Below are 15937 nucleotides of genomic sequence, written 5' to 3'. Positions count from 1 at the left end.
ATATACTACTTTCAATAATGGATAGAACATCTAGACAGAAGATCATAAGGAATGCAAAGGTGGTTGAACATAAGGAAATCAATCAATGTAATATACCACATTAATAGAATGAAGGAAAAAAGCCACATGTTCATCTTACTTGACTACAGAAAAGGCATTTGACAAAATTCAGCACCCTTTCATGATACAAATGCTCAGAAAACTAGGAATAGAAGGGAATTCCTCTGTATGATAAAGAACATATATGAAAAATGCACAGCTGACATCATCATACTCAACAGGGAAAGCCTATGCAAGGATGTATGCTTTCACCACTGCTTTTCACCACTTTACTAGAAGTTCAGACCAGAATAATTAGGTAAGAAAAAGAAATAAAAGACATCCAAATTTTAATGAAGAAGTAAACCTATCTCTGTTTGCAGATGACACAATTCTATATATAGAAAATTTAGAAAAATCTACAAGAAAGCTACCATAGCTAATAAATGAATGCAGCAATGTGGTAGAGTACAAGATCATCATGCAAAAAAATAGTGGTGTTTCTATACACCAGCAATGAGGAATCTGAAGAGGAAATCAAGAAAACAATTCCATTTATAATGGCAACTAAAAGAACAAAATATCTAGAAATAAATTTAACCAAGGATTTAAAAGACTTGTACACAGAAAATTACAAAACACTACTGTAATAAACTAGAGAGGACCTAAATAATTTGAAAGATATCCCACATTCATGGATTGGAAGACAATATCATTAAGATGCCAATAGTATCCAAACTGATTTACAGATTCTACACAATACCAATCAAAATTCCAACAATCTTCTTTGCAGAAATGAGAAAGCCAATCATCAAATTCATACAGAAGAGGAAAGGACCAAGAATAGCCAAAACTATCTTGAAAAAGAAGAAGTTCGGAGGACTTACACTTCCCAATTTTGAAACTTATTGCAAAGCTACAGTAATCAAAACAGTGTGGTACTGGCACAAGGGCAGACATATAGACCAACATAACAGAATTGAGAGTTCAGGGATAAACTCACACATTTATGGGCAACTGATTTTTGACAAAGGTGCCAAGACCACTCAATGGGGAAAGAATAGTCTCTTCATCAAATGATGCTGGGAAAACTTGATATCCATGTGCAAAAGAATGAAAGTGGGCCCATACCTCACATCATATACAAAAATTATCTCAAAATGGATCAAGAACCTAAATATAATAGCAAAAAACTATAAAACTCTTAGAGGAAAATATAGGGAAATATCTTCAGGATCTAGTATTAAGCAATAAGTTCTTAGAGTCTATATCAAAATCATGAGTAATGAAAGAAAGCCCAGATAAACTGGACATAATCAAAATAAAAAACTTTTGTGCATGAAAGGTCATTATCAAGCAAGTAAAATGGGAACCTACAAAATGGGGAGAAAACCATAACATAATAATGATAAATAATTAAAGTAATTATATATAATTATATATACAGAATATATAAAGAACTCCTGTAACTCAACAACAAAAAGCAACCCAATTTTAAAAATGTGCTAAAGATTTGTATTGACAATTTCTCTAAAGGAAAGACACAGATGGCCAATAAATATTTGCAAAGATGCTCAACATCATTAGCCATTAGGGCTATGCAAATCAACATCACAGTGAGAAATCACTTCACACTCACTAAAATGTCTATTATTAAAAAACAAAAGAAAATTATAAATGTTGGTGAGGATGTGGAGAAACAGGAACCCTTGGACATTTTGATGCGAATGTAAAGTGCATCTGCAGTGGAAAACAGTTTGGCAATTCCTCATTAGTTAAACAGAAATTACCATTTGGCCTGGCAATCCCACTGCTACCTATATACCCAAAAATTGAAAGCAGGGTCTTGAACAGATACTTGTACACCAATGTTCACAGCAACATTATTCACAGTAGTCAAAAAGTGGGAGCAATCCAAGTGTCCATCAGTAGATGAATGGATAAACAAAATGTGATATATTTGTTCAATGGTATATTATTCAGCCATAGAAAGGAAAGAAATTCTGATACATGTTACATGTGTGAACCCTGAAAACATCATGTTGAGTAAAATAAGCTGGAAACAAAAGGACATATGTTGTATGATTTCTTATTTTAGATAATTACAAGATGCAAATTCATAGAAAGTGAAAGTAGATTGCAGGTTGCCAGAATTTGGATTTGGGGAGGGGGAATGGGGAGTCAGTGCTTAATGGGCGCAGTTTCGGTTTAGGGTATTGGAAAAGTTTTGGTCATAGTTGGTGAGTTGTGAATGTAATGAAATCCACTGAATTATAAGCTTGGAAGTGGTTAAAATGTGAAGCTATGTGTTGTATATATGTTGCTGCAATAAAAAATGTTAATATTCTTATTTTGCAGAATTGGAAACTGAGGTCTAGTTAGGTCACATAGCAGGCTGGGCTGGTTTGGACATATTACGTCCCCCATAAAAGCCATATTCTTTAATGAAATCTTATGGGGACAGACTGATTAGTCTGTTGATTAAGGTGGAACCTCTGATTGAATTATTTCCACGGAGGTGTGGAACCCACCCATTCAGGGTGGGTCTTAATTAGATCACAGGAGTCCTTTAAAGAGAACTCACACAGAGAGCAGGAGAACAAAAAACGTCCCAAGAGAAACTGGGGGAGACATTTTGGAGATGACCGTTAAAAGCAGATACCTGGAGACATTTGGAGATGCTAGCCCAGAGTTTGCCTCAGAGAAGCTAAGAGGGGACCCCCAGATGCTTAGAGAGAAAAGTGCTGGGAGAAAGAAGCAAGGATGCACAGGATCTGAAAGAGAGGAACTGAAACACAACCTTCTCAGCTGACAGAGGTGTGCCAGACACCATCGGCCATTCTTCAGTGAAGGCATCTTCTTGTTGATGTCTTAGTTTGGACACTTTTATAGGCACTGAAATGTAAATTTGTAACCTAATAAATCCCCTTATAAAAGCCAATCCATTTCTGGTATTTCGCATAACAGCAGCTCTAGCAAACCAGAATCCTGGCTAGTGAAAGAACCAGAGTGAAATGCTCAGTTCAGGACCCTACCATGCTTTATTTCTTCTGCTAATGTGGTACAGATAAATAGTATATAAAAATAATTATATTCTATGTCACTTCTGTCCAGACTTATATCAGTTTACACACTAATATTATATGGTCAATATCTGGGACAATTCATAATCTTATTTGAATATTTCATCATCTGTCATATTTTCAGGGCAGTGTTGAGGAACAGGCTGTTTATGAAGTTTTCTTTTAAAATAAAGGGTAATTGGTATATTGTGGTTACATCTCTACTCTCCTCTTGCAGTTGTGTCTGTACGTTATACTTTAATTCCAATCCATTGTTCTTGAATTTCACCTGTTTCACTTCTCCCATTTTTCTTTCCCAGGTCTGAGCACTTCCATTTTTCTAGTATACGATTGTAATTCCCTTGTCATATGTTTTATGATACTTTTGTGTTATTTTCTTAGTGCTTGCCATTAGGGTTATAATTGAAATCTTAATTTATAGCAATCTAGTTCAGATTAGTACCAAATTAATTTCAATAGTATGCAAAAACCTTAGTCCTATAGAGCTTCATTCTACCCGCTTGTGTTTTTATTGTCATAGGAATTACATTGTTATATATTATGTGCCCATTAACACCAATTTGTAATTATTGCTTTATGAATTGTCTTTTAAATCAGACAGGGAAAAAAAAGAATTACAAGCAAAAAATATGCTTTCACTGTCTTTTTTATTAACCTATGAAGTTACCTTTACCTGTGTGCTTTATTTCTTCATGTGGATTTTAGTTACTGACTAGTATAATTTCATTTCCACCTGAAGGACTCCTTTTAGCATTTTTTATAGGGCAGGTTTGGTAGCAACAAATTCCCTCAGTTTTTGTTTATCTGGTAATGGATTTATTTCTCCTTTTTTGAAGGAGAATTTTGCTGGATATAGAATTCTTGGTTGATAATTCTTCTTTCAGCACTTTGAATATGTTATGCCATTTTTGTTTTGGCCTCCATGGTTTCTGATGAGCAATCAGCTATTAGTCTTAATGAGCACAGCTTCTATGTTGTTTTTCTCTTGCTGCTCTCAAGATTGCCTCTTTGTCTTTGTCTTTGCAGTTTGATTATGATGTTTCTAGGTGTGGACTCTGAGTTTATCCTACTTGGAATCTATTGAGCTTTCTGGATTTGTAGATTACTGTTTTTCACCAAATTTTGCAAGTTTTATAGTTAGTGAAAAACAGCTGCAGCTGTAAAAACAAAGGATCATCAAGTGCTCAGATTTCTTAGAAATGGGAATTTGGGTCACTTCACTGAACAAAAATGCATGGTATGTGGAGCATGGGATGTGTGGTACAAGATGGAAGTCATAAATTCTAGTTCTACCCCAGAAACCACTTGAAGAAACAATGTACTGTAGTCTATACTTATTTTTTTTTCCTTGTTTCATTTGTTTGTATATTTTACACAATTTTCCTTCTCTTTCTTGTTTTTTCCCCATTCTTACATATAGAGTATTTTGTTGGTGATAAATTTTACTATGAAGTTCAATTTGAAGAATTCTGTGGTTTTACTGGGAGGACTTAACGTGGCTTTGGGCATGTGACTTGGTGATGGATGCAGTAAGTGACCAGCTTTGGATTTTCTTTCTTTGGGGAGAGGTTAAGTTCATAGTCAGTTTTACCTGGAATATGTAAAAATATTGGTTGGGGCCATTTTGTGTCTATACTATAAATGGAAGGATTATAAGGACATTGGGAAACTGAAGGAGGGGACTTTGGTGGGCATTTATTGTTTTTAGCTGCATAGCATCCATTTCAACTTTTGGTACTACCACTCAAATTTCTCTTTTGAGGAATAGCCTCTTTCCTTTTTGAGAAATGAGAGGAGGGGCACGTGATTCCAGTTAAACAAATCAGATGTTTGTTCATACATGTGAAACTGGATTACAATACAGAAAAGATTGACATTGGTTTGTACAAATTCATTCAAGAGGTGTCTTGGTCACTCCTGGATCTCCTTGGGTTTGATCGGCATTCCTAATAATTATGTGACCTGTGAAAAATATTTATAATAAATTATATTTTTGCTTAAGCAAGACAGAGTTAGTGAACTAACAGTAGGCATTATTAAAATAAACTACTAATTCCCTTATTAAAATTACAATCAAAAATAGATCATTGATGTATTTCTATGTTGGGATTTCTGCTTTGCATTTTGGTTTGTCATTCACGAGCATATGTGAGAATGTGTATCTATGTGAGAATGCATTTATCACAGGTCAGGAGTGTGAATTTGAGGAACGGAAAGGGTGATACTGAGAATATCAGCATGTAGTGTGAACCCTTTATATGCTCCATATATTGTGAGCCTTGCAATATGGCTTAAAAAATGTAGTTTGAAAGAATATTTATTTATAGAGTTGTGGAAGCAGAATAATATAACTTCCTTCTCTGAAGAAAGAAAGAAGTCAGAAAAGTGAGTCTTGCTTTAAACAGGGAGTCAGCTTTGATTAAATAGGAACTGTGGGGCAACTCAGACCTAAAAATACTCTGTTGATTTGAACACTGTTAATTGCTCCTCTTTGCTGATAAAGAAAACTATGGATACAGAATATGTAAGCCCAAGGACCTAGACAAAAATCTTGCCTTTTAACAGATCAGTTTGGGACAATCTCTCAAGTAAGACTAAAACTTGATTGTGTTCAACAGTAATTGGCAGATGCCTGGGATGTTTTCTCAGCCATTCATTGTCAAAAGACACAGACTTTCCCGCTCTCACACTGTTTTATTAGCCAACTAGAATGTCAGCCTTTGGGTTATCAAAACTATGAAACATATTTGTATAATTATGAGAGGAGAGAAATGATGATTCAGAAATTATACTTATCTTTTTCTCTTCAGACATAACTGAAATTTAAGTTCTTGGTTTTACCAACCATAAAAATTCAGAGTATATTTTTTTAAGACAACCCTTTTATTTCAGTCTCTTGTTTTGCTCAAAATAAAAAACAAACATAAAAGTGCTTCTGACCATTTCTAAATCTAAAAATAATATGGAACTTTGTATATGCTTCTACAATATATAGTCCCTGTTTCTCTAGGGCAGAGGTTGGCGCTATTTACTAATTTTCTTCTTACCAGCCGAGAGAAGGTTGAAGGTGGGAATTGGAGCAGAACTCAGAGACTGGTGATAAGCCACCGTTTATTATGCTAATAATAAAATCATGAATATATTTTACATATAATACTTAGTAACTGATAAAGTCCTTTCTATTCTACTTGTTTTAGAAATATGTATATTTATACATGCATATAGTTTTAAATTTTGATCTACTGTGAATTGACAGGGAGAAGGTCCTAGCATAATCCATTTTGTCCTAGCCATTGTTTTGTATAGAAGGGTTGATATGCTTTCTTTTTCTGAGTGACCAGTTGCCACAACGAAATCTGTACGGCCTAATCCTGACTACGTTTGGGTAAGGAACAGGGAGAAATCTTAGCAACTTCTTTTAAAGAGCTGGAAGGTGAAATAATTGAGGAAAATCCTCTACTAATTTTAGTTATCACTGTTAGATTTTCATGGACAATAGATTTGTATTTGGAACTGAAAAGACCAGGGGAATTGGGGAGTTGGCATATTAATTTCATTGTCACAGTCATTAGTTGCCCACCTATTGTTGGAAAATGTGACAATGTCTGGCATATGATTCGTTAAGGATAATTGAAAACATACCTGGATAATTAAAGTGGGCTGTATAAGTGTCAGTATCAATAGCATTTAACTACTTTCTTGTCTAGATTATCATACTCCAATTATAAATAAAAATAACCTGAACTATTTAGGTTCCTCATTAGAATTGAGAGGTGCATAATGACTCTCATTTATGTTTTGTGATAAGGTGGTACTTCTACTTGAGCCCTGTCATCAGTCTTAAGCTGAGAGAGATACCTCTAGGAAGCATCAATCATTGGCTATAAATCAAATTCTATCAAGTATCTACCATGTAATCAGCTGTCATCCTCAGTAGCAACGAGGAGACAATGCCCTACTTTTACCTTATTCCTCCGTGAGAGTCCCAGCTTGAGAGTCTGGCTAAGATTCAAAGTCATAATATGGAGTCTAACTTATATACAGCAAACAGATAAAATTCCCTCTTTGTTTCCTCCCCTTCTCCACCCCTCAACTCATTCTCTAGCACATCCTTATTCCTCCCCCATGTCCATGGTAGGAGGATTTCTCACTGCAATCTGTTATCTTAATTACATTCAGCATTATTATCATCTCATTATCATTAATTGGATTATTCAGAGGCTTCATTTCCTAGGAGAGAGGAGTGAGTCTACACAGGCAGCTTTTCTCTTGGGAATTCTGATTATTACATTATCTTGAGCCCTCTTTCTATTGGTTGTAGGGTATGTCCACATGTGCTGATCCATCTTCTCAGTACTTGGTATAGTTATTACCTATTTTTTTTTTTTTTACGGTTGTTACTCTCAGTTCCCTGTATCTATCATTTCCTCTTAAACAAACAGAAAAACATAGCCATAAATTATTGATAGACATGTTTAATAGATAAGACAGGACACCTGTACATATCTACAGAGAATTAAAACCCATATTTTATAACTAGATACACATCCATATATGTAAACCATGATTACCATTATTATTTTTTAATTTATAAGGAAAACAAATATTACGTGGGGTTGTCTTCACTGAAGAGTTAAAATATATAAATAAGGGTAAGGGGATACATGGCTGTTTGATGGTTTTAATGTGGTATTTTTTAGATTTTGGTAATAAATGATAACTTGCAAAGGTCCCTTTCACCTTTATAATGACATAAAAAGATGTTACTTTCTGAATTTAAACAAGAAAGAAAGAAAAATCCCAGCACTGCTTCAAGGGAGGTTTCAGTCTAATTTTATCAGACAGAGTTACTTTAATCTTTTTTGGTAGCCTGAGGTTTCAAAAAGAGAAACATTAAGTGGATAATTTTCTATATGCTATTATAAGACTTTTGAGAAGTTGAGGATGGAATAGGCCAAGAGATAACAGGAGGACAGAAAATAAATAGAAAAACACTGTAGGGAAAAGAAAGATGTGGGCAGGAACTTACATGAATTTAGAATGGACACTGTAGTTTCAACAGTGATTGCATTTTTCTAACAGATTCAGAGGTCCTCCTGAGTTCAGTGCAAGGGGAATTTATTCTGATTAACAGGAAAGGACAAAGTATAAAATTGCCATTATCCCATCATTTGGGAGAGAAGGACATATTTTCAATTTCTCCATTTCTTGATGGAATATTACACATCTGATTTAACATAACAACTTGAGAATTTTATTTTTCTGTATCATTTTCCTCTTTTCCACCTGCCATTCTCTATTTATAACTTCCTTGCTGTAATTCATTCTAAACGCTCCATGTTCCCTTAGTTACGTGTTGGGGAATAAATGAAATTTGTCCAAAGAAGCTTTAACTTAGTGTTTAACCTTTGTGGGGAGTAGGGCACTGAATTTAGCATTTAGATATGTTTGGAAGAACCTTCATGATGTTATTTTAGGGGTATCAGGAAGCCTTTATTGCTCTTATGTCCCCCCTTCCCAACCCAATCTGATTTGATTGCTGATGCCTGAAATTTAATGCTTTGAATTTGCTTTCTTTGATACCAAAGTGCAGACACTCTGGGAAGAATCAGTGGCTCATACTTTAGTTTGAATAAGACTTAGAGGCTGTGTTTTGTTCAGGGGGTAGTGATTAAGAACAGGAGAGCTCTGGACTTTAGGTAGGGTGCAGATGTTATTGCTGTGGACGTGGTGGAAAGACTGCTAAATGCATAGTCTGGTCTGCTACTCATCAGCTCTATAAACTTGCAGTCACATAACTGAATCTCAGCCACCTCATATGAAAAATGGGATGATAATGCACACCCACCTTATCTAACAGGATTAGTGGGAAGCTCAGTGGAGAATATATACGTGTGATAAATGATTTTTAAGCCATGATAAGTAAGGCTATTAAAGGGCAGTACCAAAGGGGAAAAGAAATGTGGCCAAGGCAACATCTACCCTTGTCATGACTAAGGTGGATCCTGGTGCCACTCTATATTCACACTCAGGATTCAGACAACTAGGATGTGCAGGATTCATATATTGCCTTCTATATATAATCGTGCTAAAGGAAATCCCTTTTCTCTTTACATTTCTTCCCCAGTCCAATCCATGCTAGCCCAGCTTCTGCCCCTAAATTACAGCATATAAAGAGGTAGAAGAAGGGACTGTGTCCAACCTAGGGAAGATGGGAGAGGATGTCTACCTGAGCACAATTTATGCTTTGTCTTCAGTAGGAAAGAATTATTTAGAACTGTGGCAATATCTGCTCTTTTTCACATGGCCCACCAGGTCTAGGCCACTGTCTTTTGCCCCAACCAGCTCACCTCCTCTACTTTCTTTATAATCCTGCAGTGGAAACTCTGGGTTTTGCTTCCCTGCAACCTTCTCTTTTAATTCTTTGACACCTTTCAGAATTCAAAAAGTAAACATTGCTCATCCTTCTCAAGGCAATGTAGATGAGTCTGCTGACCTGGGGAAACTGTGTGTGTGTGTGAGAATGAGCATAAATATTATATTTCAATAATGTCGTTACACTCATGGACTCCAGAAACACACTGTGGCTGCATTAGGGTCTCTTTATACCACACTCAATGAAGATGTGTCATTTTAGGGGAAAGACTTGCCTTGTGGATTAGGACAGCTATGAGTTTGAATTCCTGTGATCTTTAGTAGATGTGTAAATGGGAAAGACATTTAGCCTCAGTTTCCCTAGAGTAGTAGTTCTCAACTAGGGACAGTTTTGCCCCTCCAGAGAACGTTTGATAACATCTGGAGATATTTTTGGTTGTTACAGCGGGGGAGGAGGTGGAGGGAGTTGCTACTGGTATCTAGTGGGTAAAGGCCGGACATGCTGTTAAACATCCTGCAATACACAGGACAGTCCCTACCCCACCCACAAAAATCACCCCATGCAAAATGCTAATAGTGCTGAGGTTGACAAACCTTGGCAAGGTGACCTAATTAGGATATCATAAAAGTTGGAGAACGGAAGTTGGATGGTTTAGAAAGCAAGATAACCAATAAAATGGTATTGAGATTTCAAAAGCAAATGTACCAACACCCAATGTTTAAACAACATTGGGAAGCTGCTATCATAAATTGAAAGGACATTATTGGAGGCTAAGATATATTTGGGGGAAAAGGGGGAAGATCTTGAGTTGTAAGAACATAGGTGAGCACAGGTATTTTATTGATTTTTACCCCTGAGTCATTGCCCCATAGGACATCACTAAGTTCTGAAACACTAGGTGGCCTGGTAAAGGGGACATCACTGCAAGTAAGTGTTGTGGGTCAAATGAGGAGGGTGAACTTTGGCTAAGAAACCTAAGAGTTTTTTTTGTAAGAAGAGGTAAAGGAATAACTGCAGTAGTGACTTGTCAAATGCCTTAAAGTAACAGATTACTATTTTGTTAGTTCATAATTTATTCTGGCAGTCTGTTTAACCATATGCACAGTCTCTTGAATATGATTTAAATGTTAAGTCCTAATTATGAAACTCTAATTCAAAACAATTTTAAAAAGTCTGTTGAGAATTAATGTGAATGCAAATCATGAAGCCACTCTCATTAGGGAAACACACATTACTTTTACTTTGGAGAAGGTGTAAGCCTCTCTGAACAAATATCAAATATACCTAAATTAAAAATTAAAATATAAAATAAAATGGCCAAAACTTTTAAAGGAGTTTATTCTGCCAACTTAAGTTATCCAGGAATATGTAACAGATATCTAATTTCTTTATAAATAAAGTTAAGATAATTTAAAATATATGGATTATTATATTCTTCTGAACATTTAGGACTAATTTTGTTGGTCTTGGTTAACTACTGTCTTTTTCAACAGACTTTCCTTCCACATGGTGAATTATTAGAGTCAACTTACTTGGTAAGTGCACTGTGAGGGTCACCACACATGCCCTTTTGTTTAAATTAATCAGCCTCCGAAAAAGAAGACAGACAATTCAATCCTCACAGCTGAAACAAGGAGAAAAATGGATGTATCAAAGCAAGTGTGAAATTCTTTCCAGTTGGCATGAGCAGTGAATGTAGCTAATAATAACCTTTTGAATTTTCTGTCAAGCAGACCGATGTATCTCTTTATCCATTATAGTCAATATTGTAACACTGTTGGATCATTCATTCATTATTCATCCACTTACCATTTATTGAAACTCTAACTTTGTGCTTAGTCACTGAACTCTAAAGAGACAATTAAGAACTTGCTCACAGTCTAGTGGAAGAGATTGACATTACAAAGGCAATGTACATGCATTCTACAAAACAGATATTTTTGAAGGAGAGCTGGAGGAGATGCCGCTGAATGAATGGCCTGGGACAAGGCCAACAAACCTCCCAGGGTTTATTCTGAGAGATGATGGTTACTTGGTTAGGGTGGCATCAGGGTGGTGATGGGAAGTGGTCTTATTCTGGAAATATTTTAAAGATAGGTGTTCTGGTTTGCTAATGCTTCCAGAATGGAAAACACCAGAAATGGATCGCTTTCATAAAGGGGGTTTATTTGGTTATACAATTACAGTCTTAATGCCATAAAGTGTCCAAGGTAATGCATCAACAATCGGGTACCTTCGCTGGAGGATGGTCAATGGCATCTGGAAAATCTCTGTTAGCTGGGAAGGCACATGGCTGGTGTCTGCTCCAAGTTCTGGTTTCAAAATGGCTTTCTCCCAGGACATTCCTCTCTAGGCCATAGTTCCTCTTCAAAATGTCACTCTCAGTTGCTCTTCAGGTGTTTGTCCTCTCTTAGCTTCTCCAGAGCAAGAGTCTGCTTTCAACGGCCATCTTCAAACTGTCTCTCATCTGCAGCTACTCTCTCAGCTTCTGTGCATCTTCAAAGTGTCCCTCTTGGCTGTAGCTCCTCTTCAAAATGTCCCTCTCAGCTGCACTGAGTTCCTTCTGTTTGTCAGCTTATTTATATGGCTCCAGTGATTTAATTTAGATCCACCGTTAATGGGTGGGGTAACACCTCCATGGAAATTATCCAATCAGAGTCATCGCCCACAGTTGGGTGGGGCGCATCTCCACGGAAACACTCAAAGAATTACAATCTAATTAACACTGATACGTCTGCCCACACAAGATTACATCAGAGATCATGGCATTTTGGGGGACATAATATATTCAAACTGGCACAATAAGGATAACGGGATTTGTGAGATGGTAACGAAAAAGAAGAGTTAAGAATGACTCCAAAGATTTTGCTGAGTGCAACTAGGTTGGAGTTGCTATTTATTGAAATCGAGAAGACTGAAGCAGCAGCAGGTAGGTTTGGGGAGGAAATAAGTTTTTGGATATAAGTGTAAGATGACTATTAATTATCCAAGTGGAGATTGGAATAGGTAGTTGGGATAAGTAAGCATGGAATTTGGGGGAATAGTCTGTGTAGGGGATTTATATTAAGGAATCCCAAGCATATTAGATGGTATTTAATGCCATTAGACTGGGATAATTCCCTAATGAGTAAATATGAACAGTGAAGAGAAGAGTCCCAAAATGAGCCCTTCAGCAAGCTAATGTGTAGAGGATGAGAGGATGAGATGGAATCAGAAAAGTAGACTGAAAATTAAGGACCATAAGGATAGGAAGAGAATCCCAGACAGTGTCTTGAGGAGGGGCTAATGGACTTTGTCAAAGGCTCATGAGAAGTTAAAATGAGGACTGAGAATTAACCATCATATCTGGCAATGTGGATGTCATTCTAACCTTGATGACAGCAGCTATGCTTGGAAGGGTGGATAAAAGCCTGATTAAAGTAGGTTCTAGACAGAATGGAAGGTGAAGAAATAGAGAAAGCACATATACAGTGCTCAAATCTTTGAAGATGTTTTCCTGAATGGGGAGCAGAGAAATGAGGCAGTAACTCAAAGTGGTTGGAGAAGGATGTGGAATTGAGCTTTTTGAATGTGTGTAAAGAATGAGGACATTTCCATATGTTTGCATGCTAATGGAAATACTACAATAGAGAAGGAAAAATAATGATGCAGTAGCAGGATGGAGCACTTTCTGGAGAGAACTCCTTGAGACAATGGGATCCACTGCACACAGAGAGAGAGAGGCTGGCCTTAGACAGGAGCACCAATAATTCATCTGCTAGAATGTGAGGGAAAGCAGAGATGATGGGTATGTGTGCAGGGCTGGTGGATTAGGTGGTAGGAATATGTTCCAGTATATGCAAGCACAAGCATATGGGGAAGACACTCCACTTCAGTTAATTGCTGTCCTAGTTTGCTAATGCTGCAGAATGCAAAACACCAGAGATAGATAGGCTGTTATAAAACGGGGTTTTATTTTGCTACACAGTTACAGTCTTAAGGCCACAAAGCGTCCAAGGTAACACACCAGCAATCGGGTACCTTCACCGGAGGATGGCCAATGGTGTCCGGATAACCTCTGCTAGCTAGGAAGGCAGCCGGCATCTGCTCCAAAGCTCCAGCCTCAAAACGGCTTTCTCCCAGGACATTCCTCTCTAGCAAGCTTGCTCCTCTTCAAAACATCACTCCCAGCTGCACTCACTGAGTTTTCTCTCTCTCAGTCAGTTCATTTATATGGCTCCACTGATCAAGGCCCACCCTGAATGGGCGGGGCCACACCTCCATGGGAACAGCTCATCAAAATTATTACCCACAGCTGAGTGGGGCACATTCCAAGCAAATCTAACCAGCACCAAAAATGTCTGTCCAACAAGACCACAAAGATAATGGCATTTGGGGGACACGATACATTCAAACCAGCACAATTGCTTATTTTTCTTTAAAACCTAGAATGCTCTCAATCCTGGCAGCACTTTAGAATCACAAGAGCAGCATTTAAAAATTACTGATGCCAAGGTAGCACCCCAGAGTTAATTTTTCAGGATATTTGTGGTGGTTTGAATCTGTATATACCCCAGAAAAACACGTTCTTAAATTTAATCCATTCTTATGGGTTTTAACCCATTGTAAGTAGAACATTTTGATGAGTTTACTTCAGTCAAGGTGCGACCCACCTCAATCAGAATGGGTCTTAATCCTATTACTCGGGCCCTTTATAAATGGAATGAATTCAGACACGAAGGAGAAAGCCACAGAGGGAGCAGCCAGAAGTTGGACATCAATGGAATCTGGAAGAGAAGGGAGAGACCAGGAGATGCTGCCAGCTGCCTTCCCATGTGACAGAGGGGCCAAAGATCACTGGAAGGCAATCCCAGAATGCCACAATCTTCAGGAAGAAAGCATTGCCTTGATGATGCCTTGTTTTGGATTTCCTTTTGAAAGACCTCAAAACTATAAGCTAATAAATTCCCATTGTTTAAGTCAACCCATTGTATGATATTTGCTTGAGCAGCCTAGGAAACTAAAATGATATTAATGTTAAAAATAAACCAACCAAAAAAACCAAACTCTCCAGGTCATTGAGAACCACTGGTTTAGATGATAGATTTTATGCGTAGTGAGTACCTGGAAAATTAGGTAATTTTGCATTAGGATGTTATCCACCGTAAGGAAGAGAACACTAATATTTTATGGAGATGAAATTGTGCAACTGCAGGCTGGGTTCTCCAGGAAGCAGACATGGAGACAGTTTAGAGTGCAGGATATTTACTTTGAAAGGAAAAGAAAGGACATGGGATTGGGTTGAAAGAGAATTCAATCTGCAAGGCAGGCCCATGATAGCCTCTCCTGACCCCATGGGGAGACTTGGAGCTAAAATGCTCTGTGAGAATTTTTCTGCATTGGTCTGAAACAGCCAGGCCTTTATAACCTCCTCTGTTGGTCATTGGAGGCTCCTCCAAGAAGGGAGAGGTGAGGGAGCTCTCTGCAGCTGAGGTTGATTCTGAAGGAGTTGACTCTGAACTGTCTGCTGACTGCACGCCCAGTAGCTGGTGCAAAAAGCCTTACCTTAGAGGGGCATCTGGGCAGTGAATCTTTGTGTCCGCCATGTATGTTAAAGCGAGAGGTGGTATCTCGAGTATGAGACAAGCCAGCTGGAAAATGTGAGCTCCCTCCATGAGTCCCTGGAGGCTCACGTCACTAGTTTTTTCAGAAGCGTGTTTACCAGTTTATGAAGCAGTATTATTATTTCTCTTAAGGTTTTGTTACACACATAAACACAGAGTTGGTTTACAAATCTGATCAACTTTTTTTTCTACAACTATAGTCAAAGAAATACTAGTTTATAAATGTATGACTACTGGCTCTGCTTAGCTACATTTCCTGTAGTGTGTTCTCTGATAACACAGAAATATTGAAATTGTGGGGAACTTTTAAATGGTTTTTCCTTACTGTCAATTTTAGTTTACATTTTAAAACTGTAACAATTTTAAAATTATAAATATTACTGGGAACATGGATCAGTGGTTAAGAATAAGATGTTTGAAACCAGTGAAAATGTTTATGGTAATGAGGAAAGTTTAGAACAACCTGACACCAAGGAGGGGTGTTTTCCCTGAGATGCATTTCACTGGCACTAACAGCAAAGAAGCGATGAGAGCACCACTCCACCCACAGCTAAAAAGTGCATAGAGAAATCAAATTAAAAGGGAAATTAAGAGAGAAAGATATACTCAGATGTTTATTTAAAATATGAAACTTGCGACTGAAGAGATGCAGATGAATATAAAACTCGGTGTCTCTTATAGCCATTATGGTTGCAATGATATATTTTTAAAATTGTACACATATTGAAAGAAAAATCACAGCAAATCTTGCAGCGAAATAGAGAGACATTGTAGCTAGAAGCAAAGTGATGAGAAGCATAATCCCCAGACAAAGGGAAGATTGCTTGATGGTCCCT

This window comes from Choloepus didactylus, chromosome 9, assembly GCF_015220235.1.
Source record: "Choloepus didactylus isolate mChoDid1 chromosome 9, mChoDid1.pri, whole genome shotgun sequence".
NCBI classification, from domain to species: domain Eukaryota; kingdom Metazoa; phylum Chordata; class Mammalia; order Pilosa; family Megalonychidae; genus Choloepus; species Choloepus didactylus.
This window is presented reverse-complemented; position numbering follows the sequence as displayed.